The sequence below is a fragment of the Esox lucius genome, chromosome 5 (assembly GCF_011004845.1).
Source record: "Esox lucius isolate fEsoLuc1 chromosome 5, fEsoLuc1.pri, whole genome shotgun sequence".
Lineage (NCBI taxonomy): Eukaryota > Metazoa > Chordata > Actinopteri > Esociformes > Esocidae > Esox > Esox lucius.
In genome coordinates, this window is record NC_047573.1 from 30329461 (window position 1) to 30355304 (window position 25844).

General features: G+C 40.5%; 2 long non-coding RNA genes across 2 annotated transcripts; one reads left to right on the forward strand and one right to left on the reverse strand.

The window, feature by feature from the left end:
- Nucleotides 1-1854: 1854 nt before the first annotated feature.
- LOC117594485 lies at nucleotides 1855-15437 on the reverse strand. Its single transcript, XR_004575736.1, has 3 exons — nucleotides 15389-15437; nucleotides 4888-4891; nucleotides 1855-2199 (listed from the first exon to the last, which is right to left on the reverse strand). It is a non-coding gene; the product is annotated as an uncharacterized LOC117594485 (long non-coding RNA).
- A 221-nt stretch (nucleotides 15438-15658) lies between these two features.
- Nucleotides 15659-16295, forward strand: LOC114839328. Its single transcript, XR_003781819.1, has 3 exons — nucleotides 15659-15876; nucleotides 16013-16110; nucleotides 16225-16295. It is a non-coding gene; the product is annotated as an uncharacterized LOC114839328 (long non-coding RNA).
- The last annotated feature ends 9549 nt before the right edge of the window (nucleotides 16296-25844 follow it).

Below are 25844 nucleotides of genomic sequence, written 5' to 3' on the forward strand. Positions count from 1 at the left end.
GAACGTAACCAAAACATTTCAAATTATTTTAGAGGCACTTCAGTCTTCAAAATACTTTAATTCAGTTGTATGTTCTCAAACTATTTTAATCCTTTACAAAATACAATCAAATGGTAAGTGGCAAGTGGTGTTACCAAATAGTACTTTTACATAAATGGTAGAATTATAATCAGACCAAAGCAAGTTTTCAACATGTAGTCTAAGCAAATAAACTGAGATAAAGTCAGAAAGTAAGTTGACTCTTCCTCCATTTGTACAGTCAACGTAATGACGTCACACCCATGCATGACAACTAACGTGAAAACGTGTGGCAAACCAGGATGTCTCCAAACGGGCCAATTGCGAACATCGTTGGGCATAACTGAATATTCAGGAACACCGATTGTAACTGACCAATGGCAAACATGAGTGGGCGTAACTTAATATTAAGGAACCCCCATATTAAGTTACGCCCCCGACTTGCGGTCTGCAGATATACCTTATTGGTCGGATCCGCATAAGTGGACGTGCCTTTACTGTAACGGTTGAACTACAGTTGCTACACCAAGAGCCGAGAAAAGAGAGTCATATCAGTGGAGATTTTCTTTCCTGGGACACGGTTGCGCTGAACTATCTGAGTAAGTGTATAGATTTATTGGGACATTCACAGCAAACATAGGCCTTTGTTTTTTTTATCATCATGTATAATGATTGTAATGACGTTGTTTGATATTAGGACTTTTGTGCAACATGCTATTGTTAGCTGAGAGGTTATGATCATGTAGCCCATTTGATTTAAAATGGGATAGTCATTTCGGCAGAATATGTTATGGTAGTGATAAAGACTGGTTTGGTCTGTTTTAATGTGTCACTGTTATCCATATGTAGCGTATGCTATGTTAGCAGCATGTAGTTGTTAGCTAGCATGCTGCTAGGCGCGATTGCATTATTTCGCAAGTATTGATAATGCCTATATATAGCTATATGTTTGTGTTCACGTTTGCGATGCAAACCTATAGCTGATAAATTGGCACTGGTATTTCAGTCAATGAAGTGGGGTCAATATTACAGTCAGTGAAGCACGTGTCTGCTATGATAGCTAGCAGGTACAATTTTAGCATGTTTAGCTTCTAGCTAGCTGTGCATTGTTAAATTTGCATTTTGGCAAGTTTGGTCTCATGTGTAGTGTCTATCTGCCATCCTCTTTATAATGAAAATCAAGCTTCAGCATTTTAATCAGTTTAAGTCGGTTCAGACAACTAATGGGTATTGGCACCTGTTTGAACGTAAAGTACGGGCTTATCTGCTAATGGTTGCTACCGACCATTACCTTGAAACCATTCAGCAAATACACAGTACATATGGTGATTTAGCATCACCGCTCATTTTACACACAGTTTAAAATGAGCGGCTAGTAATGAGTGAACATTACTTGCTAGCTAGCTACGTTTTTCATGTTGGTTTTGAGCGGTATGCACCCCAACTAACCTAGAATTTTTTTTAAAACAGTAACATTAGCTAGCTAGCTAATACGGAGGAATACTCAATGCAGGGAGTCAGAGGCAGAGGGACAGTCACTGCAGCGTTAGCTAACGTTAGCTTCTTGTTTCATCTGGGGTCTAATAAACAGTCTAGTTTGTAGCAATGAAACAGACAACACCACTATTCAACAATGTTTTTATTTAAATACAACATTAGAAATGATAACTTTTACACACCTGATCAATGTGTCTTTCTGAAATGAATAGAAAGACTGTGCCTGTCTCCTTATCAACCTTAAGACGAACTGCTATATCCATTTTGGTAAGCCCTGAACAAATCTCTACCTTGCTGACTATACCGGACAAATGCTAAAATCTTTTGTAAACCATTTTGGTGAGCTGTATGGGACAGACCAGATTGTACACAATGTCCACTGTCTGGTCCACCTGGCAGACAAGGTGAAGAGGCATGGCTGTCTGTCTTTTTCAGCAACAACACCCCAACAGATTCTGCCAAAAAAATGCAACAGTACTCTACGGTTGAGCTGAAGTTCTACTTGACCATTATGACCTGTACTTTTTCCTTCCTTATACTTCTTCCCACCTTGGGGCACCATTCAGGTTAACTTTCAGCCCATCTTACTTGCTTATTTGTATACATTGTAGGCCTATACTTGTGCATGCTTTAGTCCATGTTATTCCTTTTTTGATGATGAATAAATACCCTTTTTCTTTCTTTCTACATTAAGGATGCCAAACTGGCCAAGATATGACGTAAAGGTCGTCAGAACTTGTGGTATGCCAATTCATAAAATTCTTGTTTAAAAATAATTTCATGGTTGCTTCTCCTTATGCTTGGAATAACGTATTCTTTCTATTTTCTGAAAATGCACATGAAATTGTCTTTGCCTTGCATTGTTTAAAATGTTCAATTTATCTGTGGATGCTATTCTTGGCTAGGTCTCTTTTAAGAGATCGTGTGTTCTCAACGAGACCAACCTGGTTAAATAAAGATAATAATAATAATGATACTAACAATTATCATCATCAATATTCTTTGCAGCTCTACAGCTAATTTGAAACTCATGTTCATTTTAACATATTAAATTATAGACAACTACAAAAACGCCATCAGGCTAATTAATCAATATCAGACCGGCTGCAACACCTCTGAGCTACAGTCTGGAGGGTGAGCAGGAGGGTGAGCTGCCAGAGAAACGAGTCAGGATGCCAATGTAAGTGGGTTCGGTCTTGTTTTTGTTATGTTTCTACAGTAATAGGAAGGTTATTTCCTGTAGCATTAAGTATATTTGGCAATTTTGGGATTGCAATAACCAAAAATGATATGGTTTCTTAATAGCCATTGTTTTGGGGACTCTGATGAGAGTGAAGAAGAGACAGAAAATTGTGACTTAGCTTCTCTGAGGTCGCCACGACCTTCCAACTCGGCTGGTGTATCAGTTGGATCCTGTGATGGCAATTTCTAAAGTCAATAACTATTTATGAAATTGGGGTAAGACAGAGGAAAACTCAAATGCACAATAAACAGTTTATTCTTGCAAGGAGAGAATACACAGGTTACAAAGTAAAAATGAATAATCTCTAACGTAACACAGGTCAACCATCATAATTTAAAGGAAACAGAAAAAGGGGTGTGGTAAGGTGTGTCAATAAAACATATTCACATGGTTAACCTTTTCAACCTTTTAGGAGCCACAATGTCTGGACACCCAAGGATGGACCCTAAAAGGGTTATACAGATTTACTAATTTACGAGTAACTAATCCACTGGTGCCGGTCAAGGATGTCTCCCCAGGCAAACACCAGACCCCACTCTAACTACATTCCTTTACTTATCTAAACATGGGGACTCAGTCCTTTAATCAGAAAGAATACATCAGTTTTAGAAATTTCCCTGACAATCCTCAAGCCCAAACCAATTACACTGGCAAAGTAAGGAATAATCTCTTAACATCAAAATAACAAAATCATAATATTTATAATATAGATATGGTTTACCTGGTTAGTGCTAAAGATATTCCCCTCTCCTTGTATCCATTCCTCCAGCTCCACCATCTCGCCGAGTGCTAGGCAGCAGAGTCACTACTCCTCAACCTGGAGGAAACTGTCTAGGGCCATTGTTTGGCCCTGTAGCTCGCAGCATACCATTGATAACAGATCACAACCTTAATAGCAATCTCTCTCCCTTAGCACCTGACCATGGGGCCGGACCGCAACACCCTTCACCACCTCAACTCCCTGCACCTGCATTTAACATGAGGAGAGTAACTCAAGGTAGGGACTGATTTCTGAAATATTAGTGAATTGGAAGGCCCCAAAGTGTATAATAAGTCATGGTTAACAGATGACTACCATTTAATAAAAATAATATCCCACTTTCTCACACCACCCAACTCACTATGGGCCAGGAACGGCAGTCCCTCCTCAACTCCCTCCACCCCCCGCACCGGCCCTCAACATGAGGCGAACAGAGGAGCCCTCTTCAAGCCTGGCCTACAGACCAACATGGCGAGGGGGAAGAATGACTGATACAATTCCCTGCTCTGGTGAGCACTAACTGACAAATCCATAGGGGCATTCTGTGCCACAGATTTTGGAAAAACATCCCACAACCATCACATATTTTCATAACTTTTGTCATTAACTATTGTCAATAACTAAGGTTAGTATTATGAGTAATGAGGATAAACACTGAAACGTGATATTTTATACACTACATTTTAGCTATATTTCATGTGTGTCAACAGCGGCTGAGGTCCACATCCTTAGCCTGCTGGAGACCATAGGTGAACTACCTCAGCAGCAGGCTGAACAGCAACCCCGGGGCCAGATGTTGAGATGCCGGACAATATCCAGTTTCCCCTAGAACAATTGGAGGCAGTGGAGGCATTTGAAATGTTTTTAAAGGAACCGTCAAATGGCCCAGCTCGACAGAGTGGTGAGTTTTCTTACTTAATATGAATCTTGCCATTAAGTTTATTGATTGTCCATGATTATTGCAAATATTCTATTGAACAGCCCTGAACAGGCCTGTCCTGATCCGCATTTTAAACGCAAGTAAATGGAGTTTACCCACCGCTCAAATGTCAGAAATAGAGTTTATCCATCTGTTAAGAGTTTACCTCCAAATAGAATCTTTGTAGGACCCTACCAAACTTAAAACATTACACAATCACACTGATGTATCCACATACAATTGTGCTCTGATCAAATAACCATTTAATACCACTGATATTGTTTGAACATTTTGGAAGTCTTTTTTAAACATCCGATAGCGAAAGGTGCGGCAAACCTTACCCTGATCACAAATTCATAGTTTACCCACCTCTTATTTTAACCACCACAACACTGTTTATAACTTTAAATAAAAAAAAGAAACTATAAATGATTATAATCTCCTTAATACCTATCTCATATATTGTATTGTGTAAGCATACTTGGCTTTGGATGCCACATACCATAAACATATCTGTCTGTTTGATTACAGGTGCTGTGAGGAAAAACAGTGACACAGTCAGCCACGGACGCAGAGGTGGTTCAACCTGGTAGCGGATCGGGCAACGAGGAGACATGTCCCGCCTCAAGCCACACAAACAGAGTAATAGGAGAAATAAGCAATAAACAATATTTTTATTGAACTTCTTGTCGTTCACCAGTTATTAATTTTCTGATATTTTAGCTTTGCATTTCATTGAAGTTTTAGCCTAATGGATAAAATATTTTATGTCTGCACCGACCTAGGCCTATAAAGCACTAAATTAGGTTTTGACCACAAAATGAATGTAAAGTAGCTTAGCCAACGTAGGCTACTTAACAAAAACAGAATAGGAAGAACTTATAACTTTCCATAAATGTAAATGACAATTTTATATTTCCATTGAGTAGTGATTACTTTTGTACAGTAAATTGATGACTTGAACCTTTTCTGTTAGGCTTATTGACAATATTGTTAGGTTAAAAATACAAGGCAATGCAGATTTAAGATTAGGACTTTATTGCTGTAGTAACATAGACTAGGCCTAGTGATAGAAATCATATGGTTTAGTTTATCCTATTTTATCCTACAGCAAGAACGGTGGGGATTTTGAAAATGAGAAAACAGGTCCAAAACGGACCCGGGCCAGATGAACCAGGAATTTTATGAGTCCATTACGCCGCGGAGGCAAGGTTTTAATCGCGGACTTTAAAGTACATTACCACAATGGGGTCAGTTACGGACACCCTTCCTTGTGACTGCACAGCGTGAGGGGATTTGTTTTGTTTTCTTTTAGGCTTGAAAGCTGAAGGTAATACAGCCATCTCTTCAAAACTACGCTGTATGTAAATGTATGTTTGAGTTAGAATATTTAAATCTGAAAAGTGGATTGTTATTTACACGTTAAACCAGAGAAATGGCGAAAGATAATGCTAACAACAGACCAGACACGGAACAGCCACCAACCTCTACACATAATCAATCGACCACACCCCAAAATACAAATGAACCAAACATTACTTTGTTACACAGCGATGCACACAATAATCCTCAGATACAAGGCTTGTTAACCGAGCTTAGTAGCCCCCATTTTTCACATGATCTAGTTGACACTCCTTCAAGCTCTCTGATGCAAACTCAGTGCAGTGATGGCGATGTTAGAGTTATACAGCGTAATGCGCTTGACAATGTTGAATTACGACAGTTGATACATTTACAAAATACTGGTGAAGTTGGTGATTTTGGCACATTCTACGCAAATATTATGGCATGCTTGGATACTCTGATTGTTAGAGCTTCAGACTTTGTACAAGGGCATGGTGATCGTCTGCAGATTGAGTTGATTGGTGAATCTCTGATAGACCCCGTACATGTGACCAACGTTTGGTAATTTACTTGAAAGTGTTATGCAGAGTAATGCCGAGATTATGATTGATAAATCACAAGAACTGGTGGTACAAATTGTCAAAAACCGTGAGGGTGGTGCCCCGCGACGTAAAGCTCAAACATTGTTGATAGATCAGATTATCAATAAAAAAGAAGACATTTATATGTGCCTGTGAATAATGATTCTACATGTTTTTCTGTTTGTTTGATGGGTATGTTGAACCCGCAGTACACATATCCTGAGGCCCTGGTTAGTGGTCGTGAGTTACATATGGGCGCTGGTTTAGCATTAGCTGATTGTGTGGCATTCACAGTTATTGTTCGGTTTGAAGAAATTACAGGGTGTAAAATTGTTGTCTTTCACCGAACACGGGATGGTCAATTTACCAAGTTTCAAAACAGCGAGGACACCCACCCTAGAACTGTCTTAAACATTTCTATGGCATCATGAATCTGAAGGGTTTTCTGGGTGTGTCTTATGTCTGTGACTGGTGCTATACCGGTTTCAACAAACGTGGTGATCATGGTTGTAAACATAGCTGTAGTGTCTTTCTTCATGAAGATTGTCATACCCAACCCCGTAACACAAAGCAGTGCCCTGACTGTAAATGGATATGTTATTCTGATTTTTGTTATAGCCAGCATAAATGTTTGAAGCACCACAAAAGTGTGGATCGTTGGGTTAGCAGGTGTGACCAGAAGAAATACTCTGTCGATTGTGGCCGTTATTACAATGTTAGTATTACCAACTATAAAGTGCACAGGTGCATGGCTAACATATGTCACAATTGTAATGTGGATCTGGCGGTTGAAATAAATCATCAGTGTTTTATAAAACCCCCCAAGCCTGAGGACCCCAGTGAGCGCTACATATTTTATGATTTTGAGACTATTGCCAATCCGGTGAATGGTGTACACACTGCAAATTTTGTGTGTGCAATAAGCTTTGATAACAAGACATGTTCAGCCGGAGATGGTTGTGTCACTGCTTTTTTTTCAAAAGTTTAGGCAACTGAAATATAATGACTACACATTTATAGTATACAACTCTAAAGGTTTCGAGGGTTACATCTTGATGCAGTACCTTGCTAACAATGGTATTGGCACAACACTTATTGCTAATGGTAGCAAGCTCATGATTTTTACAGACAGCACATTCAATCAGAGATACATTGATAGTCATTCCTTTCTACCTATGAAGCTGTCAGCCTTGCCACGTGCTATGGGTTTTAAGGATTCGAAAAAAGGCTACTTTCCTTACAAGTTTAACATCAAGGAGAATGAGAACTATGTTGGCCCCCATTCGGAACCGCATAACTATGGTGTGAATACCATGATGGCTAAAGAAAAAGATGAGTTTTTGCAATGGTATGCAACTATTTCCGCAGACCCCTTTGTCATGCAGGATGAAATAAAGGCTTACTGCATGAATGATGTGGTCATCTTGAGAGAGGGTTGTATGCGCTACAGACTCGAGTTCCTGGAGTGTGGTGGTGTTGACCCATTCCGGTCAATTACGATTGCTTCGGCTTGCATGAAAGTCTTTTGCAACAGATTCCTCAGCAAGGACACCATTGCATTGGTCCCCTCAGACAACTACAACCGTTGTCAGAAGACATTCTCAAACAGCTCAATCCAGTGGCTTGAATATGTGGCCTCCGATGAGAATATATCAATACAGTGAAAATCGGTGCCTACTACGTTGATGGATATGCTGAACGCGATGGTTTTAGCACGGTCTATGAATTTCTATGTTGTTTGTGGCACGGTCACCCAAAGTGTCATTGTTCAACAAGCATCAATCCAATGACAAAGATTCAGTATGGGTTGATGCACCAGCAATGGTTGACAAAGCTAGAGACTTTGAAAGAACAACACAACGTACATGTTCAATACATATGGGAGTGTGAGTGGAACCAGCTTAAAAACACATCCGCAGATGTCAAAGCTTTCTTGAAGACCTTTGGTGCTCCAGAGCGCCTTGACCCTCGGGATGCTCTTTTTGGCGGTCGTACTAATGCGATTCATCTGACGTTTTTGGCTCGAGAAGGGGAGACTATTCAGTATAACGATGTCTGTAGTCTTTACCCATTCTGCAACAAGACAAAGACTTATCCGATTGGGCATCCAGACATAATCTTTCGAGATTTCAAACCACTATACAACTACTTTGGTATTGTTAAGGCTACAGTGTGTCCACCAAAAGGCCTTTATCACCCCGTTTTACCACACAGGGTTGGCGGTAAGCTGTTCTTTCCATTGTGTAGATTATGTGCAGAATCTGAAAACCAGGTAACTGATTGTTCACATACTGATTCAGAAAGATCTTTAACCGGTAACTGGGTTTCTATTGAGCTGGTTAAGGCTGTTGAGAAAGGTTATCGCATTATGGAAATATTTGAAGTCTGGGATTTCACCAGGACATCAGATTATCTTTTTGAAGATTACATGAGAACATTCCTGAAGCACAAGCAGGAAGCTAGTGGCTTCTCACCATCTGTGGTTGATGATGAGGCTAAAGACCGGTATATCCGTGAATATCATGAAAAGGAGGGGTGCAGCTTGACAAGGAAAATATTGTTGTAAACAGTGCTAGGCGATCTTTAGCTAAATTGGCAATGAATAGTCTTTGGGGTATGATGGGTGAGCGGACTAACCTTATGAACACAATGTTAATTACAGATCCGGAGGAGTTTAGCGACTACCTTTTTTCCAGTGAAATAGATGTTGGTTATTTCTCGTTCATCTCAGACACTGTTGCGATGGTACAGTGGCGTTACACAAAACAGACACCAATCAAACCACGTATCAGCAAAAATTGTATTGCCGCGTTCACAACCGCTTATGCTAGACTTGAGTTGTATTCACTCTTGGAGAAGTTGGATAGACGTGTACTCTACACAGACACTGATTCCGTGATCTTTGTCACACGCCATGGGGATTGGGTGCCCCCACTGGGCCCGTTCTTGAGTGACTTGACCGATGAGTTACCGGATGGTGACAGCATAGCTCAATTTGTTAGTGGTGGGCCAAAGACATATGGTTACAAAACCGTTAAAGGTCTGACCTGTCTCAAAGCAAAAGGCATTACGCTCAACAGCTACAAAACAACCATTGTTAATTTGGAGACGCTGACACGACTGGTTGACAACTTTGTACGGGGTGAGGGCGGTAATGATGATCATGTCCTTGCTAATGCAGACACAATTGCTAGAGATAAAAGAACATTCACGTTGAAAAACCGAGTAGTGTCTAAGCATTTCAGAGTTGTGTACAACAAGTGGGTACTGCTCCCAGATTACAGCACAAGGCCTAACGGGTACTAAAGCACAGTCTAGGATGGATAGCGGTTTTGACCCGCGACTACAACACCCGTTCAGCTGTGTCATTAGTGGCCCCAGTAACTCTGGTAAAACATATTTTGTGAAGATGTTGTTGGATAATGCTGAGGTTGTATTCTCCAAAGAAATTCAAAATATCGTCTGGGTTTATTCATGTTGGCAACCGCTGTATGACGAAATGTTGAAGGTAAGGGAGATACATTTTATAGAAGGTCTACCAACATCGCTGTGTGATGACAATCTGCTACCGATTCAGAAAAACAACCTTTTAATTATTGACGATTTAATGAAAAGTGCATCCGAGTTTGGAGATGGAGAGAGTTTTCACACAATATTCAGACCACCGTAACCTGAGTGCAATTTACCTTGTCCAAAACATGTTTGTTAAAGGCAAATCTAGTAGAACTATTAACTTGAACACAAACTACCTCATCTTGTTTAAAAAACCCTGTGACAATCAGCAGATTAGTATTTTAGGCAGACAGATATACCCCGGTCTTTCTCGATTCTTCATGGAGAGTTTTATTGACTTTAAAGCTACAACACCAGAAGACTACCGTCTGAGAACAGGGTTATTTTCAGGGGATTGGCCTGTCGTGTACGTTCCTAAGAAAGTTTGATCATGTCTAAACGCATTCGTAGAAATGTACCACTTTTGAAGATGATATTTAAGCCACCGGCAAGTCAACGAAAAGCGCTTAATCTAAGGCGCGGAAATATACCCTTAACAGAATCGCAGCTCCGAAAAGTAAAGAGACAAAAAGACAAAATTATATACATGTCTAGAAAGAACAGTTCAGTCGCAAGGAAAAGAAAAACCATCAACCAATTTGGAGGTTTTCTACTGCCGTTACTAAGTGTTGCAGTTCCATTCTTAACCAGTCTAATTGCATCGAGACAGGGTTAAACAACATGGAGCATGCTCAGAAAATGTTTCTGGTGCCACAACATCAGTTAGAAAAACTGCGAGAATCCAAAACGACTAGCACCAATGTAAGACAGTCTGTTGAAAATGATTTGGACTCATCGATTCGCAATATACTGTTGAAGCCTGATATGGATTTACATGAGAAAGCTAAAAGATACTCTGCCATTTTACAAAGATTTTTGGCTGTTGTGCGACAGGGGGAGCTTGATACAAACACACTGACTTTAAGTCTACCCGGGTCTGAGACAGGGTCTGATGTAGTAAACGTGACTGAGAATAAGCAAACTGTTGACCGAAATGTTGACCTTGTTGATGACATTTTGGATAATGTGCCTGCAAGGCGTAGAAAGAATGTTGAATATATTCTTAATAGTATGCACCGGTCTAAAGATTTGACTTCATGGAATTCAAATGGTGAATTCATTTTTCAAAGGAGAGATAATCAAGGGCTCGCACCTATTGGATCTTGTTAAAAGTGTGACAGCAACCAATAAAATTGCTGACGATTGAAGACCGTTGGGGTGGGGGGTGTTTTTAGAGGCCATGGCATGTCTCAACATGCCTTTTACAACTATTCCAAATGCTCATGTAAGACGTAAAATCAATTTGTATAAACAAACGTCTGGTGACACAATGGATGATTTAGCCACACTACCAGCAACTGGTTTTCAACCAACCAAAGCATTCTTTGAACCTCATACCACAGACCCCACACAATGGCTTCCATTTTAATGTGTTTTTATTTTATGCTTTTTTAATCATTTGTGATACATTGTATGTTTGTTTTATCTTGAATACATTTTGTATGAAAAATACTATGTAAACATTGATGTTTTTATTTTTGAATAATAAAGTTGACATACACGTGATTGGCTTTTCTATTTCTTCAACAACCATGGCACAAATTAAACGTTTCACAAGATTGAGCATGTTGTATGCAATTAAACATTTGCTTATCACGCTTACTCTGGTACATCTTAGCTACAAACTTTGAGACTAGGGCATCATTTTCTCGTAAATCATCAACATAAAAAGACATAAAATCTTTATAACTCAGACCTTTTGTCATTAGAAAGAGAAAGAACACACAATGCTGTCCACACGTGGTTGAAACCAGGTCCTGTACTTGTTTTGAACTGTATTCCACATTATCACAGGTTTTCAGAAAGGCATTGATTGATTTGGGAAAATATGTAAAATCCGGGGGGTTTCCAAAACTGTCATAAAACCATCCAATGCCATCATCCGTTATGTAAATAGCCAGCCAGTGCTCCCCAGGGTGATTGCTTGGGTGTGTATTAATCAGCATTGATGCAACATCTCGGACAGGCACCCTAGGTAGTTGGTCACTTGCCAGCACACCATAGAAATGGGTCCTAGATGAAAATTGGTTCACCACACTGGTCAACTCAGCGGTATTCATTTCCACACAGTTTTCCTAATAGTAGTCAACCATGACTTGTCGCCGGTTTGACACTTCGATAATGGAGTCAAAGATTGAATAAACAACTAAATTAATTGTGTGGGGTAGTGGTTGTCTGAACCTCATCTCAAGTCGTACATTCCCTGACTTGATCAAGGATAGGTGCTGACCACATTCCTTGTCTGGCGCGCAGTTGAATACATAAAGGGCATAGCCGTGTAAGAAGTCTGACCTGTCAATAGCCAAGGCTTGGTCCTTTAGGTGTTTTCCTGAAGCTAAGGCCAATTGTTAAAATTCACGCACTGCTGACCCTGTTGTATAATTTGGTTGGAATGGTTTGCTAGGAAATTGCTGACCATCTACATACATAGCCATAAACTCCAAATTATAATGTTTGAAATTAAATAGATTTTTTGTGTAACTTCCGGTAAAACTGTCATTGTCCACCAATCCGATTACAATACATTTTGGTAGAGGTCCTAAAAATAGGTTTTCCTGGTTGCAAACACAACCCCCAGCCGGTAAACTAAATGTCTTCATACACACTCTTTCAATTGGGTACTTGGCATTGGTTGAGAGTAGTGCTTGAGCGTGTCCAAGTTTCACGGCTGGCGAAACAGACACTTTCTTGACAAATAGTGATGCTGATAATATATGCAAACGATAACGCACATCCCCGACCCCCATAAGGCAGAACTCATCTTTACCACGCACCATCCTAACCTTTATGTCAACGCCGTTTAACATAAGTTTCTCTTGAAAGAAGATATCGCTATGAACAGGGCCGATCATTTCAAATGTTGTGCTATCCACTGAATAGGCTGCCCTTTTCGTAAGTCCATCGTTCTCGCCTGTAGGGTCCGTAACATCCATGTGACCTGCGGCATCCTTGTAAAACAACCCAGCTGAAAACTGTGTCTTTAATGTATCACATCCATAATTCAGAATGCTCTCTATAACGGCTCTGTAGGGGTATGTGTTGCTACTCTGGCTAATTAACCCTCTGAGGACGGATTAGGCGGTAGCGCCCACGCCCGGGGCGTATTTGCATAACAATTACATAGTATTACATATTTTCAAAACGGTCTGTAATAGAGAGATTCTGTTTACTTTGCTGTTTCAACGAGACTTGGCATATTTCCTTGTTCCCACACAGCAGTAGACGCCTACGCGGATCCGCATCCAAGTCGCGAAACCCGCGTGACTGTCACATTCGTTTTGGCACCGCCCAGAGGAACCGCTCTGCCTCCGGGCAGCGCGGTGAATTCTACTGTCCCACACTGGACCCGTGTCGGATCCGCTCCGCCTCCGGACAGCGCGGTGAATTCTACTGTCCGACACTGGATCCGTGTCGGATCCGCAGAAGTGGACGCGCCTTTACTGTAAAGGTTGAACTACAACCTCTTGGTGTGCTCTTGCTACGCCGAGACAAGAGTCATATCAGTGGAGATTTTCTTTCCTGGGACATGGTTGCGCTGAACTATCTGGGTAAGTGTATTGATTTATTGCGACATTCACAGCAAACATAGGCCTTTGTGTTTTTTTGCTCATCATGTATAATGATTGTAATGACGTTGTTTGATATTAGGACTTTTGTGCAACATGCTATTGCTAGCTGAGAGATTTTGATGATATTGTAGCCCATTTGATTTAAAATGGGATAGTCATTTCGGCAGAATATGTTATGGTAGTGTGATAAAGACTGGTTTGGTCTGTTTTAATGTGTCGCTGCTATCCTTATGTAGCTTATGCTATGTTAGCAGCATGTAGCTGCTAGCTAGCATGCTGCTAGGCGCGATTGCATCATTTCGCAAGTATTGATAATGCCTATATATAGCTATATGTTTGAGTTCACGTTTGCGATGCAAACCTATAGCTGATAAATTGGCACTGGTATTTCAGTCAATGAAGTGGGGTCAATATTACAGTCAGTGAAGCACTTGTCTGCTATGATAGCTAGCAGGTACAATTTTAGCATGTTTAGTTTCTAGCTAGCTGTGCATTAAGTTTGCATTTTGTCAAGTTTGGTCTCATGTGTAGTGTCTATCTGCCATCCTCTTTATAATGAAAATCAAGCTTCGGCATTTTAATCACTGTTTAAGTCGGTTCAGACAACTAATGGGTATTGGCGCCTGTTTGAACGTCAAGAAGTACGGGCTTATCTGCTAATGGTTGCTACCGACCATTACTTTGAAACCATTCAGCAAATACACAGTACAAATGGAGATTTAACATCACCGCTCATTTTACACACCGTTAAAATGAGCGGCTAGTAATGAGTGAACATTAGCTACGTTTTTCATGTTGGTTTTGAGCGGTAGGCTCCCCCACTAACCTAGAAAATAGTTTTAAAACAGTAAAATTAGCTAGCTAGCTAGCTAATACGGAGGAATACTCCATGCAGCGGGGGAGTCAGAGGCAGAGGGACAGTCACCGCAGCGTTAGCTAACGTTAGTTTCTTGTTTCATCTGGGGTCTAATAAACAGTCTAGTTTGTAGCAATGAAACAGACAACACCACTATTCAACAATGTTTTTATTTAAATACAACATTAGAAATGATAACTTTTACACAACTGATAAACGTGTCTTTCTGAAATGTCTCTTTTTTAGAACAAATATGAATAGAAAGACTGTGCCTGTCTCCTTATCAACCTTAAGACGAAGGACACGTGTAGACGTTCAAAAAAGGCATCATCAAATTAGGACAGACGACTGACATGGCCAGGAACAGGGGCAGATGACTGAGTTCTTTGAGGACACTGCCCCACCCTCTTTAGCTGCACATGCAATGCCAGAGGTGCAAGTTGTTACTGAAGATGACATGGAATTGGAGGCAGATTTGGATGATGTGTACATTACTCTGGAAGAAAATTTGCTGTAAGTATTTCACAAAAGTTGGTATTTTTCCATGTATACACAACACCCATTAATTCATGTTTTCAAAATACGAGATTAAATATTGTCCCTCAAAATGCCATGGGAAAATGATATTTTATGCTGAATTTAACATGCATTGACATGTCCCACCATTCTCAAAACCATTGACCGTACATAGTCCACTATATTATTAGCATTATTCAATGATTTTTGTGAGATTATGAAACAACACCCCAACACATTCTGCCAAAAAAATGCAATAGTACTCTACGGTTTAGCTGAAGTTCTACTTGACCATTATGACCTGTACTTTTTCCTTCCTTATACTTCTTCCCACCTTGGGGCACCATTCAGGTTAACTTTCAGCCCATCTAACTTGCTTATTTGTATACATTGTAGGCCTATACTTGTGCATGCTTTAGTCCATGTTATTCCTTTTTTGATGATGAATAAATAACCTTTTTCTTTCTTTCTACATTAAGGATGCCTTTTCATCTAATTGAATTTCAGGCAAGCGAGGACATTGCTTTTGTGCCAGTTGACTGGTATGATGACGGGATGGTGTACTGGCCCAGCTGAACGTGTGAAACGGGCAGCTGCTAACGAGGAGAAACATGAGCCAAACTGGCCAAGATATGACGTAAAGGTCGTCAGAACTTGTGGTATGCCAATTCATAAAATTATTGTTTAAAAATAATTTCATGGTTGCTTCTCCTTATGCTTCCAACGTGGTTAAATAAAGAATAATAATGATACTAACAATTATCATCATCAATAATAATATTCTGTGCAGCTCTACAGCTAATTTGAAACTCATGTTCATTTTAACATATTTCATTTTAGACAACTACAAAGACGCCATCAGGCTAATTAATCAATATCAGACCGGCTGCAATGCCTCTGAGCTACAGTCTGAGGCAGAGCAGGAGGGATAGCTGCCAGAGAAATGAGTCAGGAAGCCAATGTAAGTGGGTTCGGTCTTGTTTTTGTTATGTTTCTACAGTAATAGGAAGGTTATTTCCTGTAGCATTCAAAAATACTATATGTATATTTGGCAATTTTGGGATTGCAATAACCAAGATGATATGGTTACTTAACAGCCATCGTTTTGGGGACTCTGATGAGAGTGAAGAAGAGCCAGAAAATTCGGCTGGTGTATCAGTTGGAGCCTCAAGCCCAAACCAATTACACTGGCAGAGTAAGGAATAATCTCTTAACATCAAAATAACAAAATCATAATATTAATAATATAGATATGGTTTACCTTGTTAGTGCTAAAGATAATCCCCTCTCCTTGTATTCATTCCTCCAGCTCCACCATCTCACTGAGTGCCATGCAGCAGAGTCACTACTCCTCAACCTGGAGGAAACTGTCTAGGTAAAGGGGCCCCGTCTAGATTAATTGTTTTTCACTGGCAATCCATTCATGGGGTTGAAATAGGTAGTTCATACCAAAATGTTGAAACGTACAAATTAATGTTCCCCATGACCAGTGTCAGGGAAATTTCTTACACTGATAAGTTCTTACTGATTAAAGGACTGAGTCCCCATGTTTGGATAAATAAAGGAATGTAGGTAGAGTGGGGTCTGGTGTTTGACTCAGGGAGACATCCTTGAACATCATCCTTGACTGGCACTAGTGGATTAGTTACTCGTAAATGAGTTAATCTGTTTAACACTTTTAGGGTCTATCCTTGGGTGTCCAGACATTGTGACTCCTAAAAGGTTGAAAAGGATTACCATGTGAATGTGTTTTATTGACATACATATTACCACACCCCTTTTTACTCTCCTTTAAATGATGATGCTTGTCCTGTTTTACTTTAGAGATTATTCATTGTTACTTTGTAACCTGTGTATTCTCTCCTTGCAAGAATAAACTGATTACTGTGCAAATTGAGTTTTCCTCTGTCTTACCTACCATTTTCATAAATAGTTTGGACTTTAGAAATTGCCATCACAATTTGGGGTGCTCGTCCGGGATCCTAATCCTGCTCGGTTTGAGTCCTTTTTCCAAACAGGTTAACCGTGCACGGCCAGAAAGAGATTTTCTGGAACTTCCATTATCCCCCTAAAAAGGCTATCCTTTGTGGGGTTGAGAAGGAGTGCCTGGCTGGAGCTGAGACTCGTGCATGATCAGTACAGGTTGAATTTGATCAGTACAGGTTGCATGATCAGTACAGGCCCGTGGAAATTGAATTTGGAGGTAAGAGCACAATACAGTCTGGAAAAGGCCATTGGATATGTGTTAGGGCACATTTTAAATCTGCAGTTATATTATCTCACTTACGGGCCGACGGGTCTATTAACAGGTGTTAGGAACACGTTAATTGAGATAAGAGTGTTAGGGCACTTCAGCGTTAGGGCGCAAGTATACTAAGAGTTAGGACTTGTTTTTGCGTTAGGACGCAAGTATATGTGTTAGAGCACACTATTTAGACTAAAATAGATCTTGCATTTCGCCACGTTAATTTGCCAGGTTTTCTGAACATGGGTAAGTCCGGCAGTAAACCATTAAATGTCCCTCGTAGTTACGTTGGGCCAGCAGAGATAATGAAAGATAAGTATGGTGTTTGGACTTGTGAACAATTGAATCTCTGGGAAGTTTTGGGTTTTCCGAAAAATGGCAGCTTTAGCCAAAGACAGTTGCATGGGTTGAAAGAGAAGTTGGAGGAATACGAGCAGGGGAAAATTAAAAAAATACAGAAAGGGAAACGAAAAGTTGATTGGAAAGCTTATGGTATGTGGAAAGAAGAGACTGATAAAAGATTTAGACAGAGTAGTGTAGGGACTACTGATCAATGTGTTCTGGCTTCTCCTACTAGAGTGGATGTGGACCTGGACTGCCCTCCCCGACGACCTCCTCCTTATAACACTGTGCAAAGTCTGCAGCCGTTCCTGAATCAACGGCGGAAAAGCCACCGAAGCTGTCTCAAAACAGTCCCCCTTGTTAGAAATCGGCCGTTTCGTATAGTGTACATTCATATTGTAATTGTTAATGCTCAGATTCTACAGTCCCCCCTATCAAACATTTAAAGAAAAACATTACATGTTTGATAAAACATTACAATTCAATTCCTAATGAAAAGAAAAGGCCCATACGCATATGTTACAAATGACTAAAATGAAAGAACAAAATGAGTATCTGACCAATCAGGTCCTATTGTTCCTCAAATGAAAATGAATGTAAACAAGACAATTGACACACCACACTCCGACACATAACTCAATGTATGACAGTCATCAATCCTGTCCCCACCTCAGATTATAAAGGTCAAGAAACATTGACATCAACAGGTTATTATCAGTGTTAACGGTGTTCAGCAGAAAACCAGACTCAACATGACATCATGATTAAAACATTTCCCCCAAAGTCCATTGAACAATCAAAACCCCCCTTGTCCGTATCATGATCCATGCGACAAAATCATACAAAAGACTTATGCGTATCCTGTTGTACCTGTGACAGATTTCAACCTTTAAAATAGGGAAAACATCTACCTTTGTCAGGGACCATCTATAATAGGGAACAATTCACTGTCCAAACAAACCATGATAGCCATCTTAATGTAGATAATTAAGCATCATCACAAATACGCCGAAGTCCAATATTGGGATTGTCATCGTATAGATTTTCCCACCTGTCTTGCGAGAAACAAACCTTCATACATATGAAATCACCATATCAGTTTATTTAGGAAAATCTTAGAGAAGTTAGTTTCCAATCAAGTGTCCTTCAGTTCTTGTCTTCAGTTTTCTTTGTCTTGCATCAGTGATGAAAATTCCAAAATCAGTTATTGCAGTCAGTGTGATGTGGACCCAGCAATTTGCCTGGTTGTCCTAACAAGTCAGTGTAGGTGTATAATGGATAAGTGAGTTTCCAACACTTCACTTAATCAAGATTAACACCACAACAGTGTCTTCCACTGTGTTGGGACCCTGTGACCTTTCCAGTCAACTGGCCCGTGGTACTCTGACCTGTAGTATTTGGAGTCCTTCAGGACTCAGGTGGATTCTCCTCATCTCGCTGTCAACGATACATCTATAAATGGAGTGTGAAGCCAAGTGATCTGACCCTGGCATCGTTCTGCCATGTGAGTGGTCGGGAAGATTTGAAACAGATTCAACCAATGTGGTTGTAGAAGTCCTTCTTGAACATGTTGCTGGTACTCACACACTCAGTTGTCTGTGTCCAGTCAGTGATGTGATGTATCATCAGAAAAGGGGTTGTGATGTCCTGATCTGTTGAAAGTATAACTGCAAAACAACGATTAGTGTGGTTCAACAGTCCATCAGACTTTCATCCACTGGGTCTGGTTCCGTCAACTCCCAACAATGAAGACAATAGATCAGTCCTGAAAACTTGGATTCGTGGATCTCAGAAGTTCCATCATCAGAGTGAAGCGTACACCTTATTCAGACAAGTTTCCATAAAAGTCTATTTCAATGTTCCTTTTTCATCCAGAACTGGTTTGACTCCTTGTGCTATATTAATGCCTGATAGCAGCTAGCAGTGGAATAAAATTGTCAGACTTGACTTTGCTTAGCCAAATCCGAAATGGTTAGATCTATACTATTCAACCATTAAAATGTTAGACCTTATATCAAACAAATCAGTTTCCAAATAAACCAATTAAAAACATCCTGTAAATGGAAAATGTAAAACATAACAGATGCCAATGCTCCGTTATAACTATGCAAACAGGAAAAACTAATTTTTTCACAAAACTCCTTATAAATACCAATTTGATTTGCCTTGAGCCCTAAGCTCAACTCTTTCCAATCATAATCAATTATCATATCATACATCCCCCCTGCCTTCACTTCATTGAGTCAATGGAAAATGACACCATGAGTGAATGCAGAACAATGACAAATAAGGCTACAGGAGGCGCCATCCTGAACCCACACTGGCCATCTTTTCAGGACAGACATGAAAAATAGAGAATTGGTAGTAGGGATGGATCTATAATCCATTCGATAAGGAGTTGCATCCTGTATATTCATCAAAACAAAGTGAACAAGTTAAAAACACGAACATTCACTAATACAAAGACATCAATGTGCAACACGGTCGCTTGTCCGAAGGAATTATAAACCATATAACCCATTAACAAATTTTACCACATAGCTAAACAGCTCTCAAATTTGTCTTTGCCACAGTACCATCACACAGGTCTGTGAAATTGGCCATCATGCATTTATAATATCCTGTAGTTTCTTGGCACATGCCTAACTAAATTGTTTGGCCCCCAGGGGATAAACTGTGCAACTAAATTGTAGGAGTCAAAAACTCCAGCCCATGTGCAGTGGTTTACCTGTTGAAACCACCAGGGCAATTGTATTAGCATAGCTAAAGCAAACAGCTTTAGAATTTTTACAGGCAACGGCCAAACTACCTCATGAAAAACACAGTGTCTTGATTAACCTCCTAAATTTTAGGGAATTTGCAAAGTTAGATTAATTTTTATTCCAAATAGTGGCGGTCAGCCAAACCCTAAATCACAACTTTAATGCTGTATCTTTGTTCTATCATCAACAATGGGGGATGACTTTAGGTCTCTACCCTCACTTCAGTTGGTTTCAAAATCATACATTTCAATATTAAAGCTAATGAGAGGAAAATATATTTAGCTTTCACTTAATGTTTGTTTATCCCAAAACTGTATATGCTTTTGTTGATAAAATTACCATAGATGAGACCAGACTGAACACTCAAATTTAACCCTTAGTAATAGGCTACTCTGATGTAATGGGAGAGGTTGTTTGGGGCCATCCTAGGTGTCTGCCCCCCTTCCTGAATCTCTGAGCTCCACCCATTTATGGCGAGCCATTAAAGGAGCCATTTATGGTCCTCAGACTATCCTATCAATTTAGCTGACATCTTTTGTTAACTGGAGATTTTGATTTAGTGTCCAACCCATCGAATATTTTCGCAGTTTGTAGAAATGTGCTCATCATTATCTATACAACAACTCAACATTAGGGTGGAAATTAAGAAACTCTTAAGAATGGCAATCCAGACAGAAAACAGATGTATGACGTCACTAAAACCAAGGTACAATAAGTAATCCAAAGGAAACTCAATGTAGGCCCTAAACACTGTTACATCAATTACCTATTTGTTCATTAGTCAATTTACCATTTTAGAATTTAAACTCCATTAACGAGTATCAGGTGTTGGTTTTGAAAACAAGCCTTATCCCAGTTATCGTTGGTAAATACAAATAAGAGAAACTATATTATTTAACCAAACTCAATTCAGCATTTAAAATACATCTAATTGTTATGTTGGGGAATAAACTCGCTTCAGCTGTATTAACCTTTTTTTTTAAGGCTATGACTATATTGGATTCAAATTCAGTCCTCATGGGACACTGCGTGTCTCCTTAAAGTACAAGTCTATCACCATGTGGATTCTTCATCCTACCACTTATACAATATAAAAGGAGAGCGAAAACACAATACGTTAACCTTTTTGTAAGACAACCTTGAGACTATTTTACCAGATTAGAAAATCATTGTACCAAATTCTAATTCATCATAGGTTTCAGATGTACCCACTTCTGCTAGCGAACAGCTCAGCAAGCAACAGACAAGTACCACGTGGTGGGCCTTGATTAAGGCCTACCTACATTGTGAGACCCCCTTTGAGGCCTTACGGTTTTAAACATATTCATCAACGCAATAAATACGTTTGACTCAAAATTACATAAGTACACATGACAAAGCACAACAAAACAGGTTATTTCTTGAATACCTATTAAAACATGTTCAAGCATGACAGAACAAAACAGGCTATTTCGAATGCCTATTAAAACATGCTATATAACATTCAATTGCTTCTCAAACTACATGTAATATTTAATTAAATAAGCTTGGCTATTACCGAGGAAGGTGATCAGGTTTCCTTGATAAGTTCCAGCTTCATTTAATGATTAAGTACGATACATTTTTAGGAAATAAACATTTAAGAACTCTGTATCAATGATTATGAAAGCTCACGTCAGTTCCTAGTATTGTCCATGATTCCAGGATCCCATAAGAGAGACTCCATCTTGAGACTACTGTCGGTCAGCCAGGTGGTCAAACAGAATGAATCTTCGTCCATTTCGATTGTCTCCTTTTGCGCCTTTCGACTGTTGTCCTTTCTCGGCCATCTTAACTTTCCTCTGTCTTCTCTCTTCGTCTGTACCACACTCTCCATCTGTCCATATACAACTTCCTCGGAATCCATCTTGTTTAGCCGGAAAACGTTCTTTTTCTTTCTGTCCATTTCGAGTCCAGGCATCGTTGTTAATGATCCTTTTCGTTCTTGATGGTATCCTATTCGCGCCTTGCTTTTTAAACATGAACGCATCATGCGCGTCAGAGGCTGCAGTCCTCTTGTTGTATTTGTACAACTGGACGGCATTATATTTTTACTTGTACAAGTCACTGTATAATTGCCGAAAAATACAATATCACACACTAATCCCGAAAAGGAAAATGGAGTGTCATCATACTATGGCGACATGGAATACAGTTCAGCACTGAAGCACACCGGTCAACGCCCCAACAAATTGAGACGGACTGTCCGCACCCGCAGACAGATTCCACGCAATAAAAATCACGGCCTAGTCGGGTCGTCATAGGGCTTGTTTGACAAACTAACGCTTTTTGCAATCTTGACAGTTCGTTCTATGGCGTAGTTTTATGACTCACTGTTCAGTTGTTTTCAGCAACCAGTAACCGGGAAAAACTACTTCTTCCTCGCGATTGCAAATCGAGCCCCTAAGCTCCCCAGCTGAAGTTCAGCAGAATCGTTAAAACATATTCATCCGGGTCACGGCACCATCATGTTAGAAATCGGCCGTTTCGTATAGTGGTTGTAGTAATTAGCATACCCGTTTGTCAAGGGAGAGAGAAAGTATATTTATTGCAGCATTAGAAAGTCTTGTTCATGAGGTTACGGACCTGGTCTTCCTTACACAACCTCAATCTCTTCTCAGTCAATCTCTTCTCACTGTAATGTTGGTTACCAGCTAGCCTATACATTAAGGGTGTTTCTAACTTTTTAGAAGTCAACCCCCATGCCATATGGCCATCGTAAACATTCCTGTCATTAGAGCGCTACCTACTGAGAGATAATCTAAACAGAGAGGTTTCTGTTGTTCTCATTATCTAGGCACATTCTCTTCCAATGAAACGTACATTCATATTGTAATTGTTAATGCTCAGATTCTACACCCTCCTGCCCGGAAGTTTTATCCTTCGCTCGTGGCCGACCTTGGTGCGACATCCCCAATTACAGATGGCCCAACTACGTTTTTACAGCGGTTACAAACAAAGAGGCCGAGGATGGGGCAGAGCGAGAGGACGAACACAGACTAGAGGCAGAGGACGGGGGTCTGCTAACCGAAACAACTATGACAAAGGTTGCCATCGGTGTGGCTCGATTGAACATTGGGTACGCGATTGTCCTGAAAAAGAAGATGGACAAAACAATAGAGACAATTTTAATTCCAGTGGATTTACAGTGAACAATCCAAGGGGAACTCGGAGAAACGAAGGCTACCAGGAGGAGGGGTTTTGACGCTCGGAGGGGGCAGGACAGGACCCATCTACCGGTGAGATCATTCCATTACATGACCCCGCATATATTGATGTTATGCAGACACTTAATGTACAAGCATTTAGTGAACACGTAGAGTACCAAGTTAAACCCACAATGTTTCTAACAATTAATGGTAAACAGATAGAATTTTTGGTTGATTCTGGAGCTGGATATTCTGTCCTTAGAGCCCAGGAATGGGATCCGCTTCCGAAATTGAGTGGTAGAACTATAATTACGGTAGGGGCTAGTGGAGGACAGACTACGGAGCGATTTACAACCCCTCTGTCGGTTGTAGACAACGAGGGCCAGCGTTATCCGAGACATTCATTTTTGTTTTCCAATTGTTGTCCAGTTAATTTGTTAGCTAGGGACTTGATGACACAGTTAGGGATCACATTAGAAGGTTCAGACAAAGGCATGCTAATTAAACTAATTACCGGTCCTAGAGCTGTTTCACATGAGTTGGCAAATAAAGCGATGAAGAGAGTAGACACAGGTATGGCCCAGTTTATGGAAATGGGCGACTTGCGTTGCTCAGCGAAAGTTTCAGAAAGTCAGGATGTTGGTTTTGAGGATGTGTGGTTTGGTGATGGTAAATGTGATTTTTTGACGGGTGAATATGTATACTGGTCTTCGGAAGGGTTTTGTGCATGGTCTGTGCGGAATGTGAGAGAGGTGTCTCGGTTTTTTGGTGTGGAGAGTTCAGACCCCCATGTCCCGCTTGCTAAACCTGTGTTTGGCACGTGGGCAAGCTTGGGTCCTTGGGTGAAGGGGTGCAAGGAAGTGTTGGACTGGGTCCCTTGTCACATGGTTGGAGTGGAATTTTCCGTGACAGCCCAGGCCTATAGAGAGAGGTTTGGGTGCACCGTTTTGGGTAAACGGGAAGTACATCTTGTGCAGCATGACGACTGGGTCCGTCAGGTCTGTGCAGTCCAGGTGGCTGCTACAGATCCTAGGTTAGCGGAAGTTCCACCCTTCTTGTGGTCACAGCATAAATATGATGTTGGGTTGATTAACAATGCACAGCCTCTTGTAGTTAGACCTAGAGGACCCCATAGACCATGCCAGGCTCAATACCCATTGAAAGCGGAGGCTATTGAAGGGATAGCTCCCGTGTTTAAAGCATTGTTAGAAAAAGGTATAATTGTTCCATGTCCAAACAGCCCCTGTCGCACTCCTATTTTCCCAGTAAAGAAAGCCAAAGTGATTGGACAACCTGTGGCTTGGCGATTTGTACAAGATCTTAAAAAAGTTAATGAGGCTGTATATGCGCGCGCACCGATTGTACCTGATCCATATACAATCATGACTCAAATTCCGAGTAATAGTCAATTTTTCTCAGTGGTCGATTTAGCCAACGCGTTTTTTTCAGCATTCCTGTGCACAAGGACTCGCAATTTTCGTTTGCATTTGAATTCTCTGGCCAATTGTACACATGGACCAGATTGCCTCAAGGTTATTGTGAATCTCCTGCTGTGTTTGCGTCCGCGCTAAAAGATAACTTGGAAGGGTTCCAATTTAAACATGGCAGCACCCTTATTCAGTACGTGGATGATCTTCTTGTCTGTTCTCCAGATAAAGATGCATGTGAAAAGGACACTGTACTGTTGCTACAGTACTTGGCCTCGCAAGGTCATGAAGCCAGTTTACATAAGCTACAGCTAGTCCAGAAATACTTTATTTTTCTGGGCCATAAACTAACACCAGAGGGTAAAAGTCTCAGTGCAGACAGAATAGAAGCCATTGTTGGCATCCCAAAACCTCTCACTAAAACTCAACTTCTGTCTTTTCTGGGCATGACAGGTTTCTGTAGACAGTGGGTTCCTGAATATGCCTGTTTGGTACGGCCCTTACAGGACATGGCCCATGGCCAGAAGCTTGCGTCACATGATAGGGTAGTGTGGACCCCTGAGGGAGATGCTTCTTTTAGGTCCTTAAAACAGGCCTTGGCTACCTCTCCCACTTTAGGGCTCCCTGATCCTAAGAAGAAGTTTGTTCAAGCAGTTTGTGAAAAGAATGGTTATATGTCCTCAGTCTTAATGCAGAAACATGGTGATAAGTTGAGGCCAATTGCATACTTTTCTTCTAGACTGGATGCTGTAGCACAAGGCCTTCCCTACTGTCTGAAGGCTGTGGCAGCGGCAGCAGATGCTGTTTTGCGGTCTCGGCCTCTGGTGTGTTATCACCCACTTTAGCTACAAGTTCCTCACTCTGTTGCCTCTATTTTGTTGGAACACAAGACTAGTCATTTGTCAGGTGCTAGGTTTCTGCATTATCATAACGTTCTACTGTCTTTACCCCATGTCACTATTGTAAGGAGTCCTGTTTTGAACCCG